A 21,016-nucleotide genomic window follows, 5' to 3' on the forward strand; every position below is an offset into this window, starting at 1 on the left:
TTCTCTTATGACTTCCTCCTTTAAGGTGTCCGACCATATCAAGCCCCCAGACCGTAAAAGGCCAAGTGATGGGGATTATTTGTAAGGTAGTGGGGGCATATGGCTTTGGTTGGCAAAGAGTTGGCATCCGATGCAATGTTGGACAAGGTCATGTGCATCTGATCGGGCCGTCGGCCAATAAAACCCTGTACGAAAGGCCTTGCTAACAAGGGCCCGAGTTGTGGCATGGTGACCGCCAAGTCCGGCATGGATTTCAGCCTAGAGTTGCTGCCCCTCTTCCGCGGATATACATCGTTGAAGGACTCTGGTAGCGCTTTTCTTATAGAGCTCTCCATCATGAACCTTGTAGGCCTTTGAACGCCGGACAATGCAGTGGGCCTCATTCTGGTCCTCAGGAAGTTCCTTCCTGTTAAGGTAGGCCAGTAAGGGTTTGGTCCATGGGGCAATGACTGCCATGATAAGATGCGCCGACGGTGTTATTTCGGTGGCTGAGCCCCCAACGACGTCGGTGTTTCCGGGATCTTGGGTTATGTTTGGATCCGAACTAGTATTGTCGTTTTCCCCTGCCACACCACGGATGGCTTAAAAATCCTTTCCAGGAAGATGTTAGGTGGGACGGGGTCACACTTAGCACCGATACGAGCAAGAACATCTGCCGCTTGATTACTTTCTCGAGCCACATGATGGAACTCGAGCCCCTCGAACCAGGCCGACATTTTTATGACTGCGTTACGATACACTGCCATCTTTGGATCTTTGGCGTCGAAGTCTCCATTTATTTGAGATATTGCCAGGTTTGAGTCCCCACGCACCTCTAGGCGTTGTATGCCCATGGAGACAGCCATCCGGAGACCATGTAATAAGGCCTCATATTTGGCTGTGTTATTGGAGTCTGTGTAGTATTTGGAGGACGTACTGAATGACGTCTTCAGTAGGGGACGTTAAAACGATGCCCGCTCCTAACCTTGCCAGCATTTTGGAGCCGTCGAAATACATGTGCCAATTGGAGTATGTGTCGTACTCTTTAGGGAGTTCGGCCTCTGTCCATTCGGCGACGAAGTCAGCCAGTACTTGCGATTTGATAGCTCGATGTGGTTTATATGTAATGTCAAATGGGAGGAGCCCGATGGCCCATTTGGCAATCCGGCCCATAGCATCACGGTTGTCTATAATGTCATTGAGTGGTACTTCGGAGGCCACCGTGATTGAACACTCCTCAAAGTAGTGACGGAGCTTTCACGGTGCCATGAAGACCGCGTATGCTATCTTTTGATAATGAGGGTACCGGGATTTGCATGGTGTAAGGACAGTAGATACGTAGTATACTGGCTTCTGAAGCGGGAATTTATGCCCGTCCTGTTCCCGTTCAATGACAAGTACGGCGCTCACCACCTGATGTGTTGCCGATATGTATAATAACATCGGTTCGCCAGTGTTTGGTGTGGCCAGGATTGGATAGCTCGCAAGAAGGGCTTTTATTTCCTCCAGTCCGGTTGTTGCCGCGTCCGTCCACTCGAAGTGGTCGGTTCGCTGTAGAAGGCGATAGAGTGGCAGTGCCTTTTCTCCCAATCTGGAGATAAAGCGGCTTAGAGGTACTATGCAAACCGCGAGCTTTTGAACTTGTTTAAGGTCTGTTGGCTTAGCCAATTGTGACAAAGCTCGGATTTTGGCTGGGTTTGCTTCAATTCCTCTATTGGAAACGATGAAGCCCAGCAGTTTTCGAGCAGGGACGTCGAAAACGCATTTTTCGGATTGAGATTAATGTCATACACGCGAAGGTTGTCGAATGTGAGACGTAAATCATCTATTAGTGTTTCAGCGTGCCTAGTTTTGATGACGACGTCATCCACATAAGCTTCAATTGTTTTTCTGATCTGTTTCTCCAGGCATGTTTGAATCATGCGTCGGTATGTGGCACCAGCGTTCTTGAGCCCGAAGGGCATGGTGTTGAAGCAGAATGGCCCATATGGGGTGATGAATGCTGTTGCCGCTTGGTCGGATTCCTTCATTTTGATTTGATGGTATCCGGAATATGCGTCAAGAAAACATAGTGAGTCATGTCCTGCGGTGGCGTCAATGATTTGATCGATGCAGGGGAGGGGGAAGGGATCCTTGGGGCATGCCTTGTTGAGGTCTTTGAAATCGACGCACAGGCGCCAGGATTAGTCCTTCTTTGGTACCATCACCAAATTTGCTAGCCAGTCCGGATGTTTTATTTCTCAAATGAATCCAGCCTCGATTAACTTGGCTAGCTCTTCCCCCATAGCTTGGCGTTTGGGTTCGGAAAAGCGCCGCAGTGTTTGCTTGACCGGCTTGTGTCCCTTCAATATATTGAGGCTGTGTTCGGCCAACTCGCGTGGGATTCCTGGCATATCGGAAGGGTGCCAGGCGAATATGTCCCAATTCTCGCGCAGGAACTCTCGTAGAGCGGTGTCAACCGTCGGGTCTAGTTGTGCTCCGATGGATGCTGTCTTCTTGGGGTCCGTTGGATGGACTTGGAATTTGACTATTTCTTCTGCCGGTTTGAATGAGGTGGATTTGGGTCGTTTGTCTAGGACCACACCATCTTTGTCCACCGTGGAGCGCAGCGTGGTTAACTCTTCCGCCGTGAGGGCTTCAGATAATGCCTCAGGGGCCAGGCAGGTGGTTTTATTCTCGGCGCGGAGTGCTATGTCCGGATCACTAACTAGAGTGATTATACCGTTGGGCCCGGGCATCTTAAGCTCCATGTACCCGTAATGGGGTATTGCTTGAAAGCGCGTAAATGCATCTTGCCCTAGGAGGGCATGATATCCGCTGTTGAAGGGGGCCACCTGGAAGGTTATCTCTTCGGACCGATAGTTCTCCGGCGTGCCGAATACCACGTCGAGCGTGATTTTTCCCGCACACTGTGCCTCCCGACTGGGAATGATTCCTCGGAAGGTCGTGCTGCTTTGCTCGATGTGGCTCCTTTCCATTTCCATTTTTTGTATTGTATCCTCATAGATGAGGTTCAGTCCGTTGCCGCCGTCCATGAGAACCTTGGTAAGCCGAAAGCCATCCACAATTGGGTTGAGGACCAAGGTGGCTGGTGTTTGGATTGTCCTATGCTAGCGTTAAAGGTTATCATTGTGTCGTTCCAAGGGTTTATTGTTGCGATCTGGCAGACTTCGGCGAGTTCACGGAGTGCTCTTTTCCTCCTATTGTTTGAAGTGAATGTCTCAAAGACTGTCAGGACTCTGGGTTTGTCGTCTTCTGGAGGGTGTTGCTCTGGGGTGTCTTTGGTGAGGATGTCCTCACCGTTTTTGGTAACCTGCTGGAGTATCCAACATGCTCTAAGGCTGTGGGTTGGTATGGTATCCGGTGTGGTGTGTATTTTGCATGGGCTAGCAAGCCCTCCCTCCAGAACGGTTCCGTGCCACGTAATGGGTTTGCATTTTTTTGGCTATTGGTCTAGGCACGTTACAGGGGTGCGTCCATTTTGCCTGGACCGGTGGTTGAGTTGGGACCGATAGCCCCCAGACTGTTTTATCTCTCCAGGCACTCTCCATTGCGTTGTACTTTTGTACAATAGTTGCCAAGTCAGCGAAGAGTAGTATGCGGCGGCGATTAATGGCGTTGAGGAGTCCTTCGTTCATGCAATTGTTGCGGAATCCTGATATTGCGTCCTCGTCACGGCAATCTTTGACCTTGTCTTTGACAAGGAGGAATCTGGCCCAAAAGTGGTGGACCGTTTCCTGGGGCTGCTGTTGGATGCTCGTGAGAGTGCTTATGTCTGGGTGGGTGGGTGGAGTTGGATCTAAACCCTGACCCGATCGATGATCCGGAGTCTGAGGTTTTTCCGGACTGAACAGTCCGGGCTCCGGAGTATCTTTTGATTTTTGAAGCCCGCCGTCCGACTCTAAGTTCGAAGGATGAGGCGTGTCTTTCTGCCGGTAGGTGTCCGGCTTCTCGAGGTCGGAGATCCGAACGTAATTCGTCCTCAGTATAGAGGAAGGGTTATCTTGCTCCTCGACTACCACTATCTGGTGGGTGATAGGTGGAGAATTAATCCCTCTCTAGTCAGGTTTAAGCCCAATCCGATCGTAGTCTGTAGTGACTCCCAAGGCGGCGATGCGATCTAAGAGTTCGTTCAACGATGATAACTCCGTCAGATCCATCCATTTGGCGTATCCAGAATCAACGCAGATATGTTTTTAGATGACTCGGGAGGTCATCCTCATCGGCTCAGAGGCCAAGCGGGCGATCATGGTAAAACCGCCCAGCTGGAGGGTATGGCCCGAGGCCAGAGCTCCTCCTAAGGTGATATTTTCCTTGACGATAAGTCGATCCATCAACCTCTGCGATGACGACACAGTGGAACTCTCAATGAAAGCACCAATGTCGGTGTCAAAACCGGCGGATCTCGGGTAGGGGGTCCCGAACTGTGCCTCTAAGGTTGATGGTAACAGGAGACAGGGGACACGATGTTTACCCAGGTTCGGGCCCTCTCTATGGAGGTAATACCCTACTTCCTACTTGATTGATATTGATGAATATGAGTATTACAAGAGTTGGTCTACCACGAGATCGTAATGTCTAAACCCTAGAAGTCTAGCCTGTATGGCTAAGGTATTGAGTATATCCTTTCCGGACTACACCCTCCGGTTTATATAGACACCGGTGGGATCTAGGGTTACATAGAGTTGGTTACATAAGATGGAATCTTCATAGTTGTTTGCCAAGCTTGCCTTCCACGCCAAGGAGAGTCTTATCTGGACATGGGTGTAGTCTTCGGTCTTTGTATCTTCACAGCCCATCAGTCCGGCCCATAGATAACAGGCCGGACGCCCGAGGACCCCTTAATCCAGGACTCCCCCACCCACCACAAGCAATATTCTCCAAGCAACTCCGGTCCTCCGGACATATGCGACTTAATATACGTGCAGCAACAACCTCAAGAGACAGTCCATCATTTTTGGGCTAGATTCCTCCTTGTTAAAAACAAGATAAAGGACTGCCGTGACAACAACGCAATTTCAGTATTTTGCAACAATTGTACGGATGAGGGGATCCTTAATGCCCTTAGTCGCCGTCACATTCTGCACTTCACAGATTTGGCACACATAGTACAGAAGTACTGTGCAATGGAAAGCGCTTAGAAATCTCAGACAGCCCGCTGGGAACCGCAGACCTTTATGCCATCTCCCAGGCGGGAAAAAAGGATGCACCCTCGCGGGGCACCCGATCATCATCCCGTGGACAAGAAAATCAAGCCCTTTACGAGACATAGATCAGTCTTCGAAGGATGGCTCGATAGGCCCTGTCAAATACACATGAGGCCGAATACCGAACCAACGCACAACCTACGGGCATGTTGGATACTCTAGCAGGTGGCCAAGAGCGGCGAGGGTATTCTCACCAACACTACCCTAGAAAAGTACTCTTCGGAGCGCAACGATCCCGATGTACTCACAGTCTTTGAGACCTTCTCATCAAATAATCGGCGCAAATGGGTGCTTCATGACCTTGCCGAAGTCTGCCACATAGCAGAAATAAACCCTTGGAACGATACAACAGTTACTTTCAATGGCGATGATGAACCAAGATCCCGCTCAGTCCGGGCACCAGCCGCTCTGGTCCTAAACCCAATTGTGGACGGCTTTTGGCTCACTAAGGTGCTAATGGACGGTGGTAGCGTATTGAACCTCATATACGAGGACACGCTCAATAAAATGCAAATGGACGGGAGTCGCATTGAGCAAAGCAATACATCCTTTAGGGGAATCATTCCCATCGGGGAAGCAAGATGCTCGGGGGAAATTAAACTGGATGTGGTATTCGGCACACCAGAAAACTATAGGTCTGAAGAGATAATCTTCCAGCTGGCTCCTTTTAACAACGGATATCATGCCCTGTTAGGGCGAGATGCATTCACACGCTTTCAAGCTATACCTCATTACGGATATATGAAGCACAAAATGCCCGGGCCCAACGGTGTTATCACTATCTCCAGTGATCCGGACATAGCACTCCGCGCCGAAAATAAAACCGCATCCCTGGCCCTTGAGGCATTGTCCGAAGCCCTAGCGGCCGAGGAACTCACCGCACTGCGTTCCACAGTGGATAGGTGAGGGAGTCTTGGACTAAGGGGTCCTCGGGCGTCCAGCCTATTGGACATGGGCCGGACTATTGGGCCATGAAGATACAAGATAGAAGACTTTCTCCCGTGTCCGGATAGGACTCTCCTTTGCATGGATGGCAAGCTAGGTGGCCGGATGTACTATTTCCTTTCTATGTAACCGACTTTGTACAACCCTAGTTCCCTCCGGTGTCCATATAAACCGGAGGGTTTAGTCCATAGAGATGATCATAATCAGATAGGCTAGACTTCTAGGGTTTTAGCCATTAAGATCTCGTGGTAGATCAACTCTTGTAACCCCCATACTCATCAATATTAATCTAGCAGGACGTAGGGTTTTACCTCCATCGAGAGGGCCCGAACCTGGGAAAACATTGTGTTCCTTGTCTCCTGTTACCATCAACCTCACATGCATAGTTCGGGACCCCCTACCTGAGATCTGCCAGTTTTGACAACCGACATTAGTGCTTTCATTGAGAGTTCCACTATGATGCCAAAGTCAGGGTTCATGAATCGCCTTGTGATCAAGGACAACATCACCGCCGATGGAACATTGGCCTCAGGCCAAACCCTCCGGTTGGGTGGCTATATCATGACCGCTCGTTCGGCCAGTGAGCCGACGATGACTTCTCGGGTCATCGAAAATCGCCTCCGAATTGACTCTGAATACTCCAAACAGATGGATCCAACGGAATTATCGTCCTTGAACAGACTCCTGGATCGCATTGCCGCCTTGGGGGTCGCTACAGACTACGGTCGGATTGGGCTTAAACCCGATCAGAGAGAAATCAAATCTCCATCGATGACCCATCAGATAGCGGTAGTGGAGGAGCAAAACAACAACTCTCCCTCTATACTGAGGACGAACTATGTTCGGATCTCCGAGCTCGAAGAGCCGGATACCTGTCCACGGAACGACATGCCTTGTCCTCCGAACTTGGAATCAGGCGGTAGACCTGAAAAATCGGTCGATCTCCCGGAGCCCGAGCTATTAAGCTCGGAATATTCTCAAACTCCGGATCCCAAATTGGGTCAGGGTTCGGATTTAAATCCACCCACCCACCCAGATTTACGCGATCTCACATACTGATATGTCTCCGTCGTATCTACTTTTCCAAACACTTTTGCCCTTGTTTTGGACTCTAACTTGCATAATTTGAATGCAACTAACCCGGATTGACGCTGTTCTCAGCAGAATTGCCATGGTGTTATTTTTGTGCAGAAATAAAAGTTCTCGGAATGACCTAAAAATCAATGGAGAATTATTTTGGAATATATAAAAAATACTGGAAGGAAGATCCACGTCAGGGGGGGCTCCACCTGTCCATGAGGGTGTGGGCGCCCTACCCCCTGGGCGCGCCCCCCTGCATCGTGGGCCCCCTCACGCTCCACCGCCTCAACCGTGACTCCATATATTCACTTTTCGGGAGAAAAAACCAAGGAGAAGGATTCATCACGTTTTATTATACGGAGCCGCCGCCAAGCCCTAAACTCTCTCAAGAGGGCTGATCTGGAGTCTGTTCGAGGCTCCGGAGAGGGGAATCCGTCGCCATCGTCATCATCAACCATCCTCCATCACGAATTTCATGATGCTCACCGCCGTGCGTGAGTAATTCCATCGTAGGCTTGCTGGACGGTGATGGGTTGGATGATATTTATCATGTAATCGAGTTAGTTTTGTTAGGGTTTGATCCCTAGTATCCACTATGTTCTGAGATTGATGTTGCTATGACTTTGCTATGCTTAATGCTTGTCACTAGGGCCCTAGTGCCATGATTTCAGATCTGAACCTATTATATTTTCATCAATATATGAGTGTTCTTGATCCTATCTTGCAAGTCTATAGTCACCTACTATGTGTTATGATCCGGCAACCCCGAAGTGATAATAATCGGGACCACTCCCGGTGATGACCGTAGTTTGAGTAGTTCATGTATTCACTATGTGTTAATGCTTTGGTCCGGTACTCTATTAAAAGGAGGCCTTAATATCCCTTAGTTTTCGCTAGGACCCCACTACCACGGGAGGGTAGGACAAAAGATGTCATGCAAGTTCTTTTCCATATGACTATATCCGGAATACATGCCTACATTACATTGATGAATTGGAGCTAGTTCTTTGTCGCCCTATGTTATGACTGTTACATGATGAACCGCATCCAACATAATTCTCCATCACCGATCCAATGCCTACGAGCTTTCCATATATTGTTCTTCGCTTATTTACTTTTCCGTTGATATTGTTATCATCACTACAAAACACCAAAAATATTACTTCTGCTACTGTTACCTTTTACCACCGTTACCACTACTATCATATTACTTTGCTACTAAACACTTTGCTGCAGATATTAAGTTTCTAGGTGTGGTTGAATTGACGACTCAGCTACTAATACTTGAGAATATTCTTTGGCTCCCCTTGTGCTGAATCAATAAATTTTGGTTGAATACTCTACCCTCGAAAACTATTGCGATCCCCTATACTTGTGGGTTAACAAGACTATTTTCTGGTGCCGTTTCCGGGGAGCATAGCTCTATTCTTTGAGTCACTTAGGATTTATATCTGCTTATCATTATGAAGAACTTGGAAGATCCAAGAACCAAGATTTATCCCTCAACTACGAGGGGAGGTAAGGAACTGCCATCTAGCTCTGCACTTGATTCACCTTCTGTTTTGAGTAAGCTTGCGACACCTATACCCGCTTATGCTATTAATTCTGATATGTCGCATGTTATTGATGATGACACTTCTGCTATGCATGATACTTATGATGAAACTACTTCTATGCTTGATACTACTATGCCACTTGGTGAATTTTCTTGATGAACAACTTGCTAGGGCTAGAGAGAATGGAATTATTGAAACCGATAATATTGATGAAAGTGATGGTGAAGATTCTCCCCCTAAATATGAATTGCATGTTGTGCCTGAGGGCTATGTTATGGATGAAGAAACTGCTAGAGATTTTCTTGCTTGCAATGATAGGAGTGATCTTAAGAAATTATTAGCTAAGCTGAAACAAAAAACTCTGAATGCTAGAATGAAGTATGATCGTGCTTATGCTACTTCAGCTATCTTTGTTACTGATAAGGATTATGATTTCTCTGGTGATACTAAGATAATTACTTTGGTTGAATCTGATCCTTTCTATGGCTATGAATCTGAAACTGTTGTGGCACATCTTACTAAATTAAATGATATAGCCACCATGTTCACTAATGATGAGAAAACTCGCTATTATTATATCCTTAAATTATTTCTGTTCTCATTAAAGGGTGATGCTAAGATATGGTTTAATTCTCTTGATCCTGGTTGTGTGCGTAGTCCCCAGGATATGATTTATTACTTCTCTGCTAAATATTTCCCTGCTCATAAGAAACAAGCTACTTTAAGGGAAATATATAATTTTGTGCAAATTGAAGAAGAGAGTCTCCCACAAGCTTGGGGGAGGCTTCTCCAATTACTTAATGCTTTGCCTGATCATCCTCTTAAGAAAAATGAAATACTTGATATCTTTTATAGTTGTGCTGGTTGTGTTTTCAGGGAAAGAACACCAGATGAAGCTGAAATTTTATTGAATAATATGTTGACCAATGAAAATAATTAGACACTTCCTGAGCCAACTCCTAAGCCAACTCCGAAGAAAAGGGGTATTCTATTTCTCAATCTTGAAGATATGCAAGAGGGAAAGAAATCTATGAAATAAAAAGGTATTGAAGTTGAAGATGTTAAGAATTTACCCCCTATTGAAGAAATACATGGTCTTAATTTGCTGCATATTGAAGAAATACATGGTCTTGATAACCCGACACAGGTAGTAAAGGTAAATTCTCTCTATAGATATGATAAAGCTGAAATCCCATTTACTAAGTTTGCTAGCCCATGCTTGGATGAGTTTGATGACTTTATGATTAAACAAGAAAACTTCAATGCTTATGTTGGTAGACAATTGAAACACAATGCTGATATGCTTGAACACTTGGGTGATTATATGGCTAATGCTAAAGGTGAACTTAAACTTATTAGTAATCATGCTTCTATGGTTACCACTCAAGTAGAACAAGTACTTAAAGCTCAGAATGATTTGCTCGATGAATTAAATAGTAAGAAAAATTGATAATGTTGTTAGAGTTATGACTAGAGGTGGTAAAATGACTCAGGCACCTTTGTATCCTGAAGGCCATCCTAAGAGAATTGAGCAGGATTCTCAGAAAAATAATGTAGATGCACCTAGTCCTTCTAGAAGAAGAAAAAGAAAAATGATAGGACTTTGCATGCTTCTAGTGAACCTGCTGTAGACACACCTGAGAATCCCAATGATATTTCTATTTCTGATGCTGAAACACAATCTGGTAATGAACATGAACCTAAATAATGTTAATGATGATGTTCATGTTGATGCTCAACCTAGCAATAATAATGATGTAGAGATTGAACCTGCTATTGATCTTGATAACCCACAATCAAAGAATCAACGTTATGATAAGAGAGACTTTGTTGCTAGGAAGCACGGTAAAGAAAGAGAACCATGGGTTCAGAAACCCATGCCTTTTCCTCCTAAACCATCTAGGAAAAAGGATGATGAGGATTTTGAGCGCTTTGCTGAAATGATTAGACCTATCTTCTTGCGTATGCGTTTGACTAATATGCTTAAAACGAATCCTTATGCTAAGTGCATGAAAGATATTGTTACTAATAAAAGAAAGATACCGGAAGCTGAAATTTCCACCATGCTTGCTAATTATCCTTTTAAGGGTGGAATACCTAAGAAACTAGGAGATCCCGGAGTACCAACTATACCATGCTCCATTAAAAGAAACTATGTTAAAACTACTTTATGTGATCTTGGAGCCGGTGTTAATGTTATGCCTCTCTCTTTATATCGTAGACTTGATTTGAATAAGTGGACACCTACTGAAATATCTTTGCAAATGGCTGATAAATCAACTGCTATACCTATCGGTATTTGTGAGGATGTGCCTGTTGTGGTTGCAAATGTTACTATTTTAACGGACTTTGTTATTCTTGATATTCCCGAGGTATTATTCTTGGAAGACCCTTTTTGAATACTGCAGGGGCTATTATTGATTGCACCAAAGGCAATGACACTTTTCATGTTAATGGTAATGAGCATACGGTACACTTTCCGAGGAAACAACCTCAAGTCCACAGTATCAATTCTATTAGAAAAATTCCAACTATTACTATTGGAGGTTTTGAATTTCCTCTTCCTACTGTCAAGAAGAAATATGATATCCTTATTGTTGGGGACATACATATTCCCGTTGAGGTAACCTAGCATTATTCGAAAATTCTCCGGTTCCATGTTACTCGGAATGAGTTTGTTAACAAGACCTGATCAACCTTGTTAGTGGATTCCTCTTGATGAGCATGAGATGGATGAATTTGGAAAACACAACTCTCTATACCCTCTTTTTACTTTTTGTTATTTAGTTGAAATAAAGCAAAAATAGTATATTTTGTCTGTTTTCTGAATTATCCGTGCAATAAAAAATACCCCGAAAATAAAAGTTCTCCAAATGCCCTGAAATTTAAATATGATTTTTTTCTGGAATATTTGAGCATATCTGGCACTAAGAACACAGCAGGGGAGCAAGCACCTGGCCACGAGGGTCCAGGGCGCGCCCTACCCCCCTGGGCGCACCCCCTGCCTCATGGGCCCACGGTGGCTCCCCTCCACTTATTCCAGCTACCACACACTCCTTCTTCCTCCCACAAACATCACTAACCAGCTCAAACCCGAGTCCAAGCTCATCTTGCTGCCATTTTCGATCTCCTTGCTCAAAGCACCTCTCACAAAACTGCTTTGGGGGATTGTTCCTTGGTATGTGACTCCTCCAAAGGTCCAATTAGTTTTTGTTCTAGTGCTTTTTTCATTGCATATTTTTGCTGCTTAGGTGACCTTGTTCTTGAGCTTGCATGTCAAATTTATATGGTCAAAAGTAGTTCTGATGCATGATATATCCTCTAGGCACTTGTGGGAGTAGTTGCTATCAATTTTGTTGAGTTTGGTTCACTTTTATTTTCAAGTTACTAAAATTTCAGAAATTCTTCAGAGGAAGAAATATGTTTTGGAAAATGTACCAAGGTGGTCCTTCAAGGAAGCAAGGACCCAGGATCGCAATACGCGATGCCGACGATGAACCACCGAGGGAAGCTCAAGTGCGGGCTTGTGAATGGCCTTCAAAGGACTTTATGGATCGAGCAGGAATCAAGGAAGAATTTAACGCATATGTGCGTAATGCTGATCTTGAGAGCTTCGAGGCAGATAAGTGCCGCCAGTACCACTATCTCACTAATTCCTTTGTGAGAAGGTTTGAATTTTCATCATCACACAATTCTCAAACTGTCATGTTTGATCTTTATGAAAATTCTTATACTATGGACTTAGAGGATTTTAACACTGCTTGCAAACTTCCACAATGGGGTAGTCCTAATGAACCTCGCAAATCTGAATTTAGAGATTTTCTTGCTAGTATAACTGTGGGGGAATCTAGAGACATAACACAGGCTACCATAGGGAGCATTCATTTTCCTGCTATACATTATTTTGCTCTCTTCATAGGTAGGTGCATAAATGGTAAGGATGAAGCATGTCACATGTGTGTCCCTGACCTCAGTGTTCTCAGGAGTGTTGTATTAGGAGATAAACATTATAATTTGGGAGCCACTGTTGCACGTAGGTTGCATAATAATAGATTTAATGAAGACTTCTTTGGTGGAATTTATGTAACTCGTCTAGCTAATTTTCTTGATATACCCATACGTGGGTATGATATTGAGTTGCCTCCTGTTTATTTAGATTATGAGGCCATGGTCGTCATCAGTTTGTTGATAGGAATGATCAGTTCCTTCAGTACCGACTAATCTTTGACAGACGATGCACCTATCATGTCGCTCTCCCTGCTCCTGCTTTCTTTGACTCTCAGACAAAAGGGAGATATGTTATAACCAGGGAGGAGGCGGACGAGTATAAGAGGAGGACGGAGACGTCCCCTCTCCAAGCGGCAGCTCATGAGGAAATAGCTACTGCATCTTAGTACGAACCCAACTATAACTTTGGATATCCACCAGGCCAGCCGTGGCCATAGACCAACTTAGGCCAAAAGCCTAAGCTTGGGGGAGTACGTATTTCTCACCGACATTACATTCATGTTCACACACTCATTGCTAGTTGTCAATGCTCATACTTTTTCATTGTATCATCCATGCTAGTTTAATTTCCTTTTTATGCTTTCTTCTTGTGTGTTTGATAAACCTTAAGAAAAACAAAAAAAATTGTTGTAGCTTTTAGCTAGTTTACTTTCCATGCCTGTAGTAGTAGTAATTAAAAAGAAAACCCAAAAAGATTTCTCATTCTTTTTTTTGCTTGTTGGGAGCTTTCCCGTGTAAATAGTTTTATTTCTTTTCTTGTTCTTTGGGGGTCGAGAGGAGAAGACTATAATTAAAATATTAAAGTGGCTCTTATATGCATTATTGTTGATCTAACAAAGAGCCCATATTACCTTATCTTCTCTCTTGAATTGAATGCTTGCAGATTCCAGCTTAGTCCAATGCACGTGCACTATTATTATTATCCACACTATTCGGTCGTGCAAGTGAAAGGCAATAATGATGATTATATGATGAACTTATTGAGATGAGAAAAGCTGGTATGAACTCGACCTCTCTTGTTTTTGTAAATATGATTAGTTCATCGTTCTTGATGAAGCCTATTATGAATAAACATGTTTGCAGTGACAATTAGAGATTATAGTTGCTTATGCCATGCTTAATTAGCTAGGAGCTTATAATGGTTTACCTTGCATGCCCATATGCTATTAAAATGGTTGTGATTTGGTATGATAGGGTGGTATCCTATTTTGAATGATTCGAGTGGCTTGACTTGGCACATGTTCACGCATGTAGTTGAAACAAAATCAACATAGCCTCTATGATATTTATGTTCATGGTGTTGCTTGCATTCAGTGTTGATCAATTTTAATGCATGTTCATGACTGTTGTCGCTCTCTAGCTGGTCGCTTCCCAGTCTTTTGCTAGCCTTCACTTGTACTAAGCGGGAATACTGCTTGTGCATCCAATTCCATAAACCCCAAAGTTGTTCCATATGAGTCCACCATACCTACCTATATACAATATCTACCTGCCGTTCCAAGTAAATTTGTATGTGCCAAACTCTAAACCTTCAAATAAACATTCTGTTTTGTATGCTCGAATAGCTCATGTATCAACTAGGGTTGTCTGTATCTTCCATGTTAGGCGGGTTATTCTCAATAGGAGTGGACTCCGCTCCTCACTCACGAGAAAATGGTTGGCCACCGGGATGCCCAGTCCCATGCTTTATGCAAATCAAATCAAAATAATTGCAAACAAAACTACCCCGGGACTGTTGTTAGCTGGAGGCACTCGTTGTTTCGAGCAAGCCATGGATTGATGCTTGTTGGTGGAGGGGGAGTATATACTTTACCATTCTGTTTGGGAACAGCCTATAATGTGTGTAGCATGGAAGATATCGCCATCTCTCGGTTGTTATGTTGACAATGAAAGTATACCGCTCAAAATATTATTCATATCTATTTCAAAACCGAGCTCTGGCACCTCTACAAATCCCTACTTCCCTCTGCTAAGGGCATATATATATTTACTTTTATGCTGAGTCATCATCCTCTTATTAAAAAGCACCAGTTGGAGAGCACCACTGTCATTTGCATTATTACTGTTAGTTTACATTGAGTATGACTTGACTGGATCTCTTTTACCATGAATTACAATGTCTAGTCAGTCCTTGATCTTTAAAGGTGCTCTGCATTTATGTTTTGCGGTCTCAGAAAGGGCTAGCGAGATACCATCCTGTTATATCATATTATGATTGTTTTGAGAAAGTGTTGTCATCCGAGATTTATTATTATTGCTCGCTAGTTGATTATGCCATTGATATGAGTAAACATGAGACCTAAATATTATTGTGAATATGGTTAGTTCATAATCTTTGCTGAAAACTTGAATGCTGGCTCTACATATTTACAACAACAAGAGCAAACAGAGTTTGTAAAAGTTTTTCTTTATCACTTTCAGTTTATCAACTGAATTGCTTGAGCACAAGTAAGGGTTTAAGCTTGGGGGAGTTGATACGTCTCCATCGTATCTACTTTTCCAAACACTTTTGCCCTTGTTTTGGACTCTAACTTGCATGATTTGAATGGAACTAACCCGGACTGACGCTGTTTTCAGCAGAATTGCCATGGTGTTATTTTTGTGCAGAAATAAAAGTTCTCGGAATGACCTGAAAATAAATGAAGAATTATTTTGGAATATATAAAAAATACTGGAAGGAAGATCCACGTTAGGGGGGGCTCCACCTGTCCACCAGGGTGGGGGCGCGCCCTACCCACCTGGGCGCGCCCCCCTGCCTCGTGGGCACCCTGACGCTCCACCAACCTCAACTCTGACTCCATATATTCACTTTCGGAGAGAAAAAACCAGGGAGAAGGATTCATCGCGTTTTATGATACGGAGCCACCGCCAAGCCCTAAACTCTCTCGGGAGGGCTGATCTGGAGTCCGTTCGGGGCTCCGGAGAGGGGAATCCGTCGCCATCGTCATCATCAACCATCCTCCATCACCAATTTCATGATGCTCACCGCCATGCGTGAGTAATTCCATCGTAGGCTTGCTGGACGGTGATGGGTTGGATGAGATTTATCATGTAATCGAGTTAGTTTTGTTAGGGTTTGATCCCTAGTATCCACTATGTTCTGAGATTGATGTTGCTATGACTTTGCTATGCTTAATGCTTGTCACTAGGGCCCGAGTGCCATGATTTCAGATCTGAACCTATTATGTTTTCATCAATATATGAGAGTTCTTGATCCTATCTTGCAAGTCTGTAGTCACCTACTATGTGTTATGATCCGGCAACCTCAAAGTGACAATAATCGGGACCACTCCCGGTGATGACCGTAGTTTGAGGAGTTCATGTATTCACTATGTGTTAATGCTTTGGTTCGGTACTCTATTAAAAGGAGGCATTAATATCCCTTAGTTTCCGCTAGGACCCCACTGCCACAGGAGGGTAGGACAAAAGATGTCATGCAAGTTCTTTTCCATAAGCATGTATGACTATATTCGGAATACATGCCTACATTACATTGATGAATTGGAGCTAGTTCTGTGTCACCCTATGTTATGACTGTTACATGATGAACCGCATCCGGCATAATTCTCCATCACCGATCCAATGCCTACGAGCTTTCCATATATTGTTCTTCGCTTATTTACTTTTCCGTTGATATTGTTATCATCACTACAAAACACCAAAAATATTACTTTTGCTACCGTTACCTTTTACCACCATTTCCACTACTATCATATTACTATGCTACTAAACACTTTGCTACAGATATTAAGTTTCCAGGTGTGGTTGAATTGACAACTCAGCTACTAATACTTGAGAGTATTCTTTGGCTCCCCTTATGTCGAATCAATAAATTGGGTTGAATACTCTACCCTCGAAAACTGTTGCGATCCCCTATACTTGTGGGTTATCACATACCTACGGCAGCAGTATGAGGAAACAGTCCATCACTTTTGGGCCAGATTCCTCCTTGTCAAGAACAAGATCAAAGATTGCCGCGGCGAAGACGCGATCTCAATATTCCACAGTAATTGTACGGACGAAGGAATCCTCAACGCTATCAACCGCCGTCATGTATTACACTTCACTGATTTGGCAACCATAGTACAGAAGTACTACGCAATGGAAAGCGCCTGGAAAACTCAGGCAGCTCGTTGGGAACCCCACTCAACCTTTCGTCCGAACAAAAAGGATGCACCCTCACGGGGTGCCCGACGCAGCAGTAAAGAAATCCAAACCCATTATGGGGCGCTGAACCGTTCTGGAGGGATGGCTCGATAGGCCATGCAAAATACACACAACACCGAATACCATACCTACCCACAGCCATAAGAATGTTGGATACTCCGGCAAGTGGCCAAGAGTGGCGAGGATATCCTCAACAAAAATACCTCGAAACAACTCCCCCCGGAACACAACGACTGCAGAGTATTGACAGTCTTCAAGACTTTCGCTTCAAACAATCGGCGCAAAATGGCACTCCGCGACCTCGCCGAAGTCTGTCAAGTCACAACAATAAATCCTTGGAATGACATGGCCATATCTTTCAATGCCAGTGATGAACCAAAAACCCGGTCAGTTCGGGCAGCAGCCGCCTTGGTCCTCAATCCAATTGTGGACGGCTTTCGACTCATCAAAGTGCTGATGGACGGTGGCAGCGGGTTAAACCTCATCTACGAGGATACACTTAGTAAAATGGAAATAGATAGGAGTCGTATCGAGCAAAGTAGCATGACCTTCCGAGGAATTATTCCTAGTCGGGAGGCATGATGCACGGGAAAAATCACACTTGACATGGTATTTGGCACGCCGAGAACTATTGGTCCGAAGAGATAACCTTCCAAGTGGCCCTTTCAACAGTGGATACCACGCCCTGTTGGGGCGAGATGCATTCACACGCTTTCAAGCCATACCTCGTTACGGGTATATGAAGCTCAAAATGCCCGGGCCCAACGGTATTATCACTCTTGCTAGTGATCCGGATATAGCCCTCTGCGCCGAAAACAAAACAGCCTCCTTGGCCCTCGAGGCACTCTCTGAGGCCCTTGCGGCCGAAGAGTTAACCGCGTTGCGCTCAACGGTGGATAGGGACGATGTAATCCTCAACAAGCGCTCTAAATCCACCTCCTTCAAACCAGCAGATGAAATAGTCAAATTTCAAGTCCACCCGACGGACCCAAAGAAAACAGCCTCCATCGGTGCACAGCTGGACCCAATGGTGGAAGTCGCACTAGGAGCGTTCCTACGCGAGAACTGGGACATATTCGCCTGGCACCCTTCTGATATGCCAGGAATCCCACGCAGGTTGGCTAAGCACAGCCTCAATATATTGAAGGAATACAAGCCAATTAAGCAAACACTGCGGCGCTTTTCCAAACCCAAACGAAAAGCTATGGGGGAGGAGCTAGCCAAGCTAATTGAGGCTGGATTCATCAGAGAAATAAAACTTCCGGACTGGCTAGCAAACCTGGTGATGGTGCCAAAGAAGGATAAATCCTGGCGCTTGTGCATCGATTTCAAAGACCTCAACAAAGCTCACCCTAAGGATCCATTCCCCCTCCCCCGCATCGATCAAATTATTGATGCCACTGCAGGACACGACTCACTGTGTTTCCTCGACGCGTATTTTGGATACCATCAAATTAAAATGAAGGAATCCGACCAAGCCGCAACGGCATTTATTACCCCATACGGGCATTTTTGCTTCAACACTATGCCCTTTGGGATCAAAAACGCCGGCGCCACCTACCAACGCATGATTCAAACATGTCTGGAGAAACAAATCGGCAAGATAGTTGAAGCATATGTGGACGACGTCGTCATCAAGACTAAGCGCGTCGAGTCATTAATAGATGACTTACATCTCACATTCGACAATCTCCGGACATATGACATTAAGCTCAATCTGGAAAAATGTGTTTTCGATGTCCCCTCTAGAAAACTACTAGGCTTCATTGTTTCCAGTAGAGGAATCGAGGCAAATTCGGCCAAAATCTGAGCTTTATCACAATTGGCTACACCAACAGACCTTAAACAGGTCCAAAAACTAGCTGGATGGGTGGCAGCTTTAAGCCGCTTTATCTCCAGATTAGGAGAAAAAGCATTGCCACTTTATCGACTTCTCCGATGCACCGATCACTTCGAGTGGACAGATGCAGCAACGCCCGGATTGGAAGAAACAAAGGCTCTTTTAGCAAGCAACCCAATCCTAGTCGCACCAAGCGTCAGCGAACCAATGTTATTATATATATCTGCAACACACCAGGTGGTGAGCGCAGTACTCGTCATCGAACGAGAGGAGGACGAACACAAATTCCCGCTCCAGAAGCCGGTATACTACGTATCCACTGTCCTAACTCCATGCAAATCCCAGTACCCTCATTATCAAAAGATAGCATACGCAGTCTTCATGGCATCCCGGAAGCTATGACACTATTTCCAAGAGTGCTCGATCATAGTGGCTTTCGAAGTTCCACTGAATGACATAATAAACAATCGCGACGCCACGGGACGGATTGCCAAGTGGGCAATTGAGATCCTTCCATTCGATATAACATATAAGCCACGCCGGGCCATCAAATCCCAAGTACTGGCAGACTTCGTCGCCGAACGGACAGAAGCCGAACTCCCTAAAGAGTACGACACATATTCCAACTGGGTCATGCACTTCAATGGTTCCAAAATGTTGGCAGGCTTAGGGGCGGGCGTTGTCTTAACATCCCCCACTGGAGATACAGTTCAGTACGTACTCCAAATATTATACACAGACTCGAACAATGCAGCCGAATACGAGGCCTTATTGCATGGTCTTGGAATGGCTGTCTCCATGGGCATACAACGCCTGGAAGTGCGCGGGGACTCGAACCTCACGATATCTCAAATAAATGGAGATTTTGATGCCAAGGATCCGAAGATGGCAGCTTACCGTAACGTCGTTCTCAAAATGTCGGCTCGGTTTGAGGGGCTCGAGTTTCACCATGTGGCTCGAGAAAGTAATCAAGCGGAGGATGTACTTGCTCGCATCGGAGCCAAGCGCGACCCCGTCCCACCATACATCTTTTTGGAAAGGCTTTTCAAGCCATCTGTGGTGTGGCAAGGGGAGAGCGGCAACGTCAGTTCGGATCCGACCATAACCCCAGATTCCGAACATACCGATATCATCGGAGGCTCAGCCACCGAAATAACACCATCGGCCCATCTTATCATGGCAGTCATTGCCCCATGGACCGAACCCTTCTTAGCCTACCTCAATAGGCGAGAGCTGCCCCAGGATCAGAATGAGGCTCGCTGCATTGTTCGGCGTTCGAAAGCCTATAAGGTCCATGAAGGAGAACTCTACAAGAAAAGTGCTACCGGAGTACTTCAAAGATGTATCTCCGAGGAAGAGGGGCGGTAGCTCTTGGCTGAAATTCATGCCGGTCTCGGTGGTCACCATGCCGCAGCTCAGGCCCTTTTAAGCAAGGCCTTCCATACAGGTTTCTACTGGCCGACGGCCCGAGCAGATGCACAGAACCTTGTCCAACGTCGCGTCGGATGCCAGCTTTTCGCCAACCAAAGCCATATGCCACCCACTACTCTACAAACAATCCCCATCACTTGGCCTTTCGCAGTCTGGGGGCTTGACATGGTTGGACCCCTTAAAGGAGGCGTCCATAAGAAAAAAAATATCTGCTAGTCATGGTAGATAAGTTCACTAAGTGGATAGAGGCCAAACCAGTCAAAACGGCCGAAGCCGGACCAGTGATAGACTTTATATCCGGTGTTGTGCACCGTTACGGTGTCCCACATAGCATCATCACCGATAACGGCTCTAATTTTACAGCCGATGAGGTGAAAGCCTGGTGTGCTAATCTAGGCATTAAGCTTGATTACGCCTTCGTCTATCATCCGCAAACAAACGGTCAAGTCGAACGAGCCAATGGTCTTATTATGAGCGGCATCAAACCCAGACTAGTGCGGTCTTTGAAAGAATCAGACAAGCACTGGGTTGAGGAGCTCGACTCCGTACTCTGGGGGCTGCGGACCATGCCCAATCGCACTACCGGATATACACCTTTCTTCATGGTGTACGGCGCCGAGGCTGTGTTACCCTGCGACATTATTCATGACTCACCTCGAGTGCGCATGTACGAAGCGAGAGAGGTCGAGCTTGATCGGTAGGACAAACTCAAGCCCAAGTGGGAGGGTCCCTTCATCATTGACGAAGTTCACACTGGAGGAGTGTACCGCCTACGTGATGCATCACACAACCGCCTAGAACCA

Source organism: Triticum urartu, chromosome 2A (assembly GCF_056163025.1).
Source record: "Triticum urartu cultivar PI428250 chromosome 2A, HENAU_Tu73, whole genome shotgun sequence".
Taxonomy (NCBI): domain Eukaryota; kingdom Viridiplantae; phylum Streptophyta; class Magnoliopsida; order Poales; family Poaceae; genus Triticum; species Triticum urartu.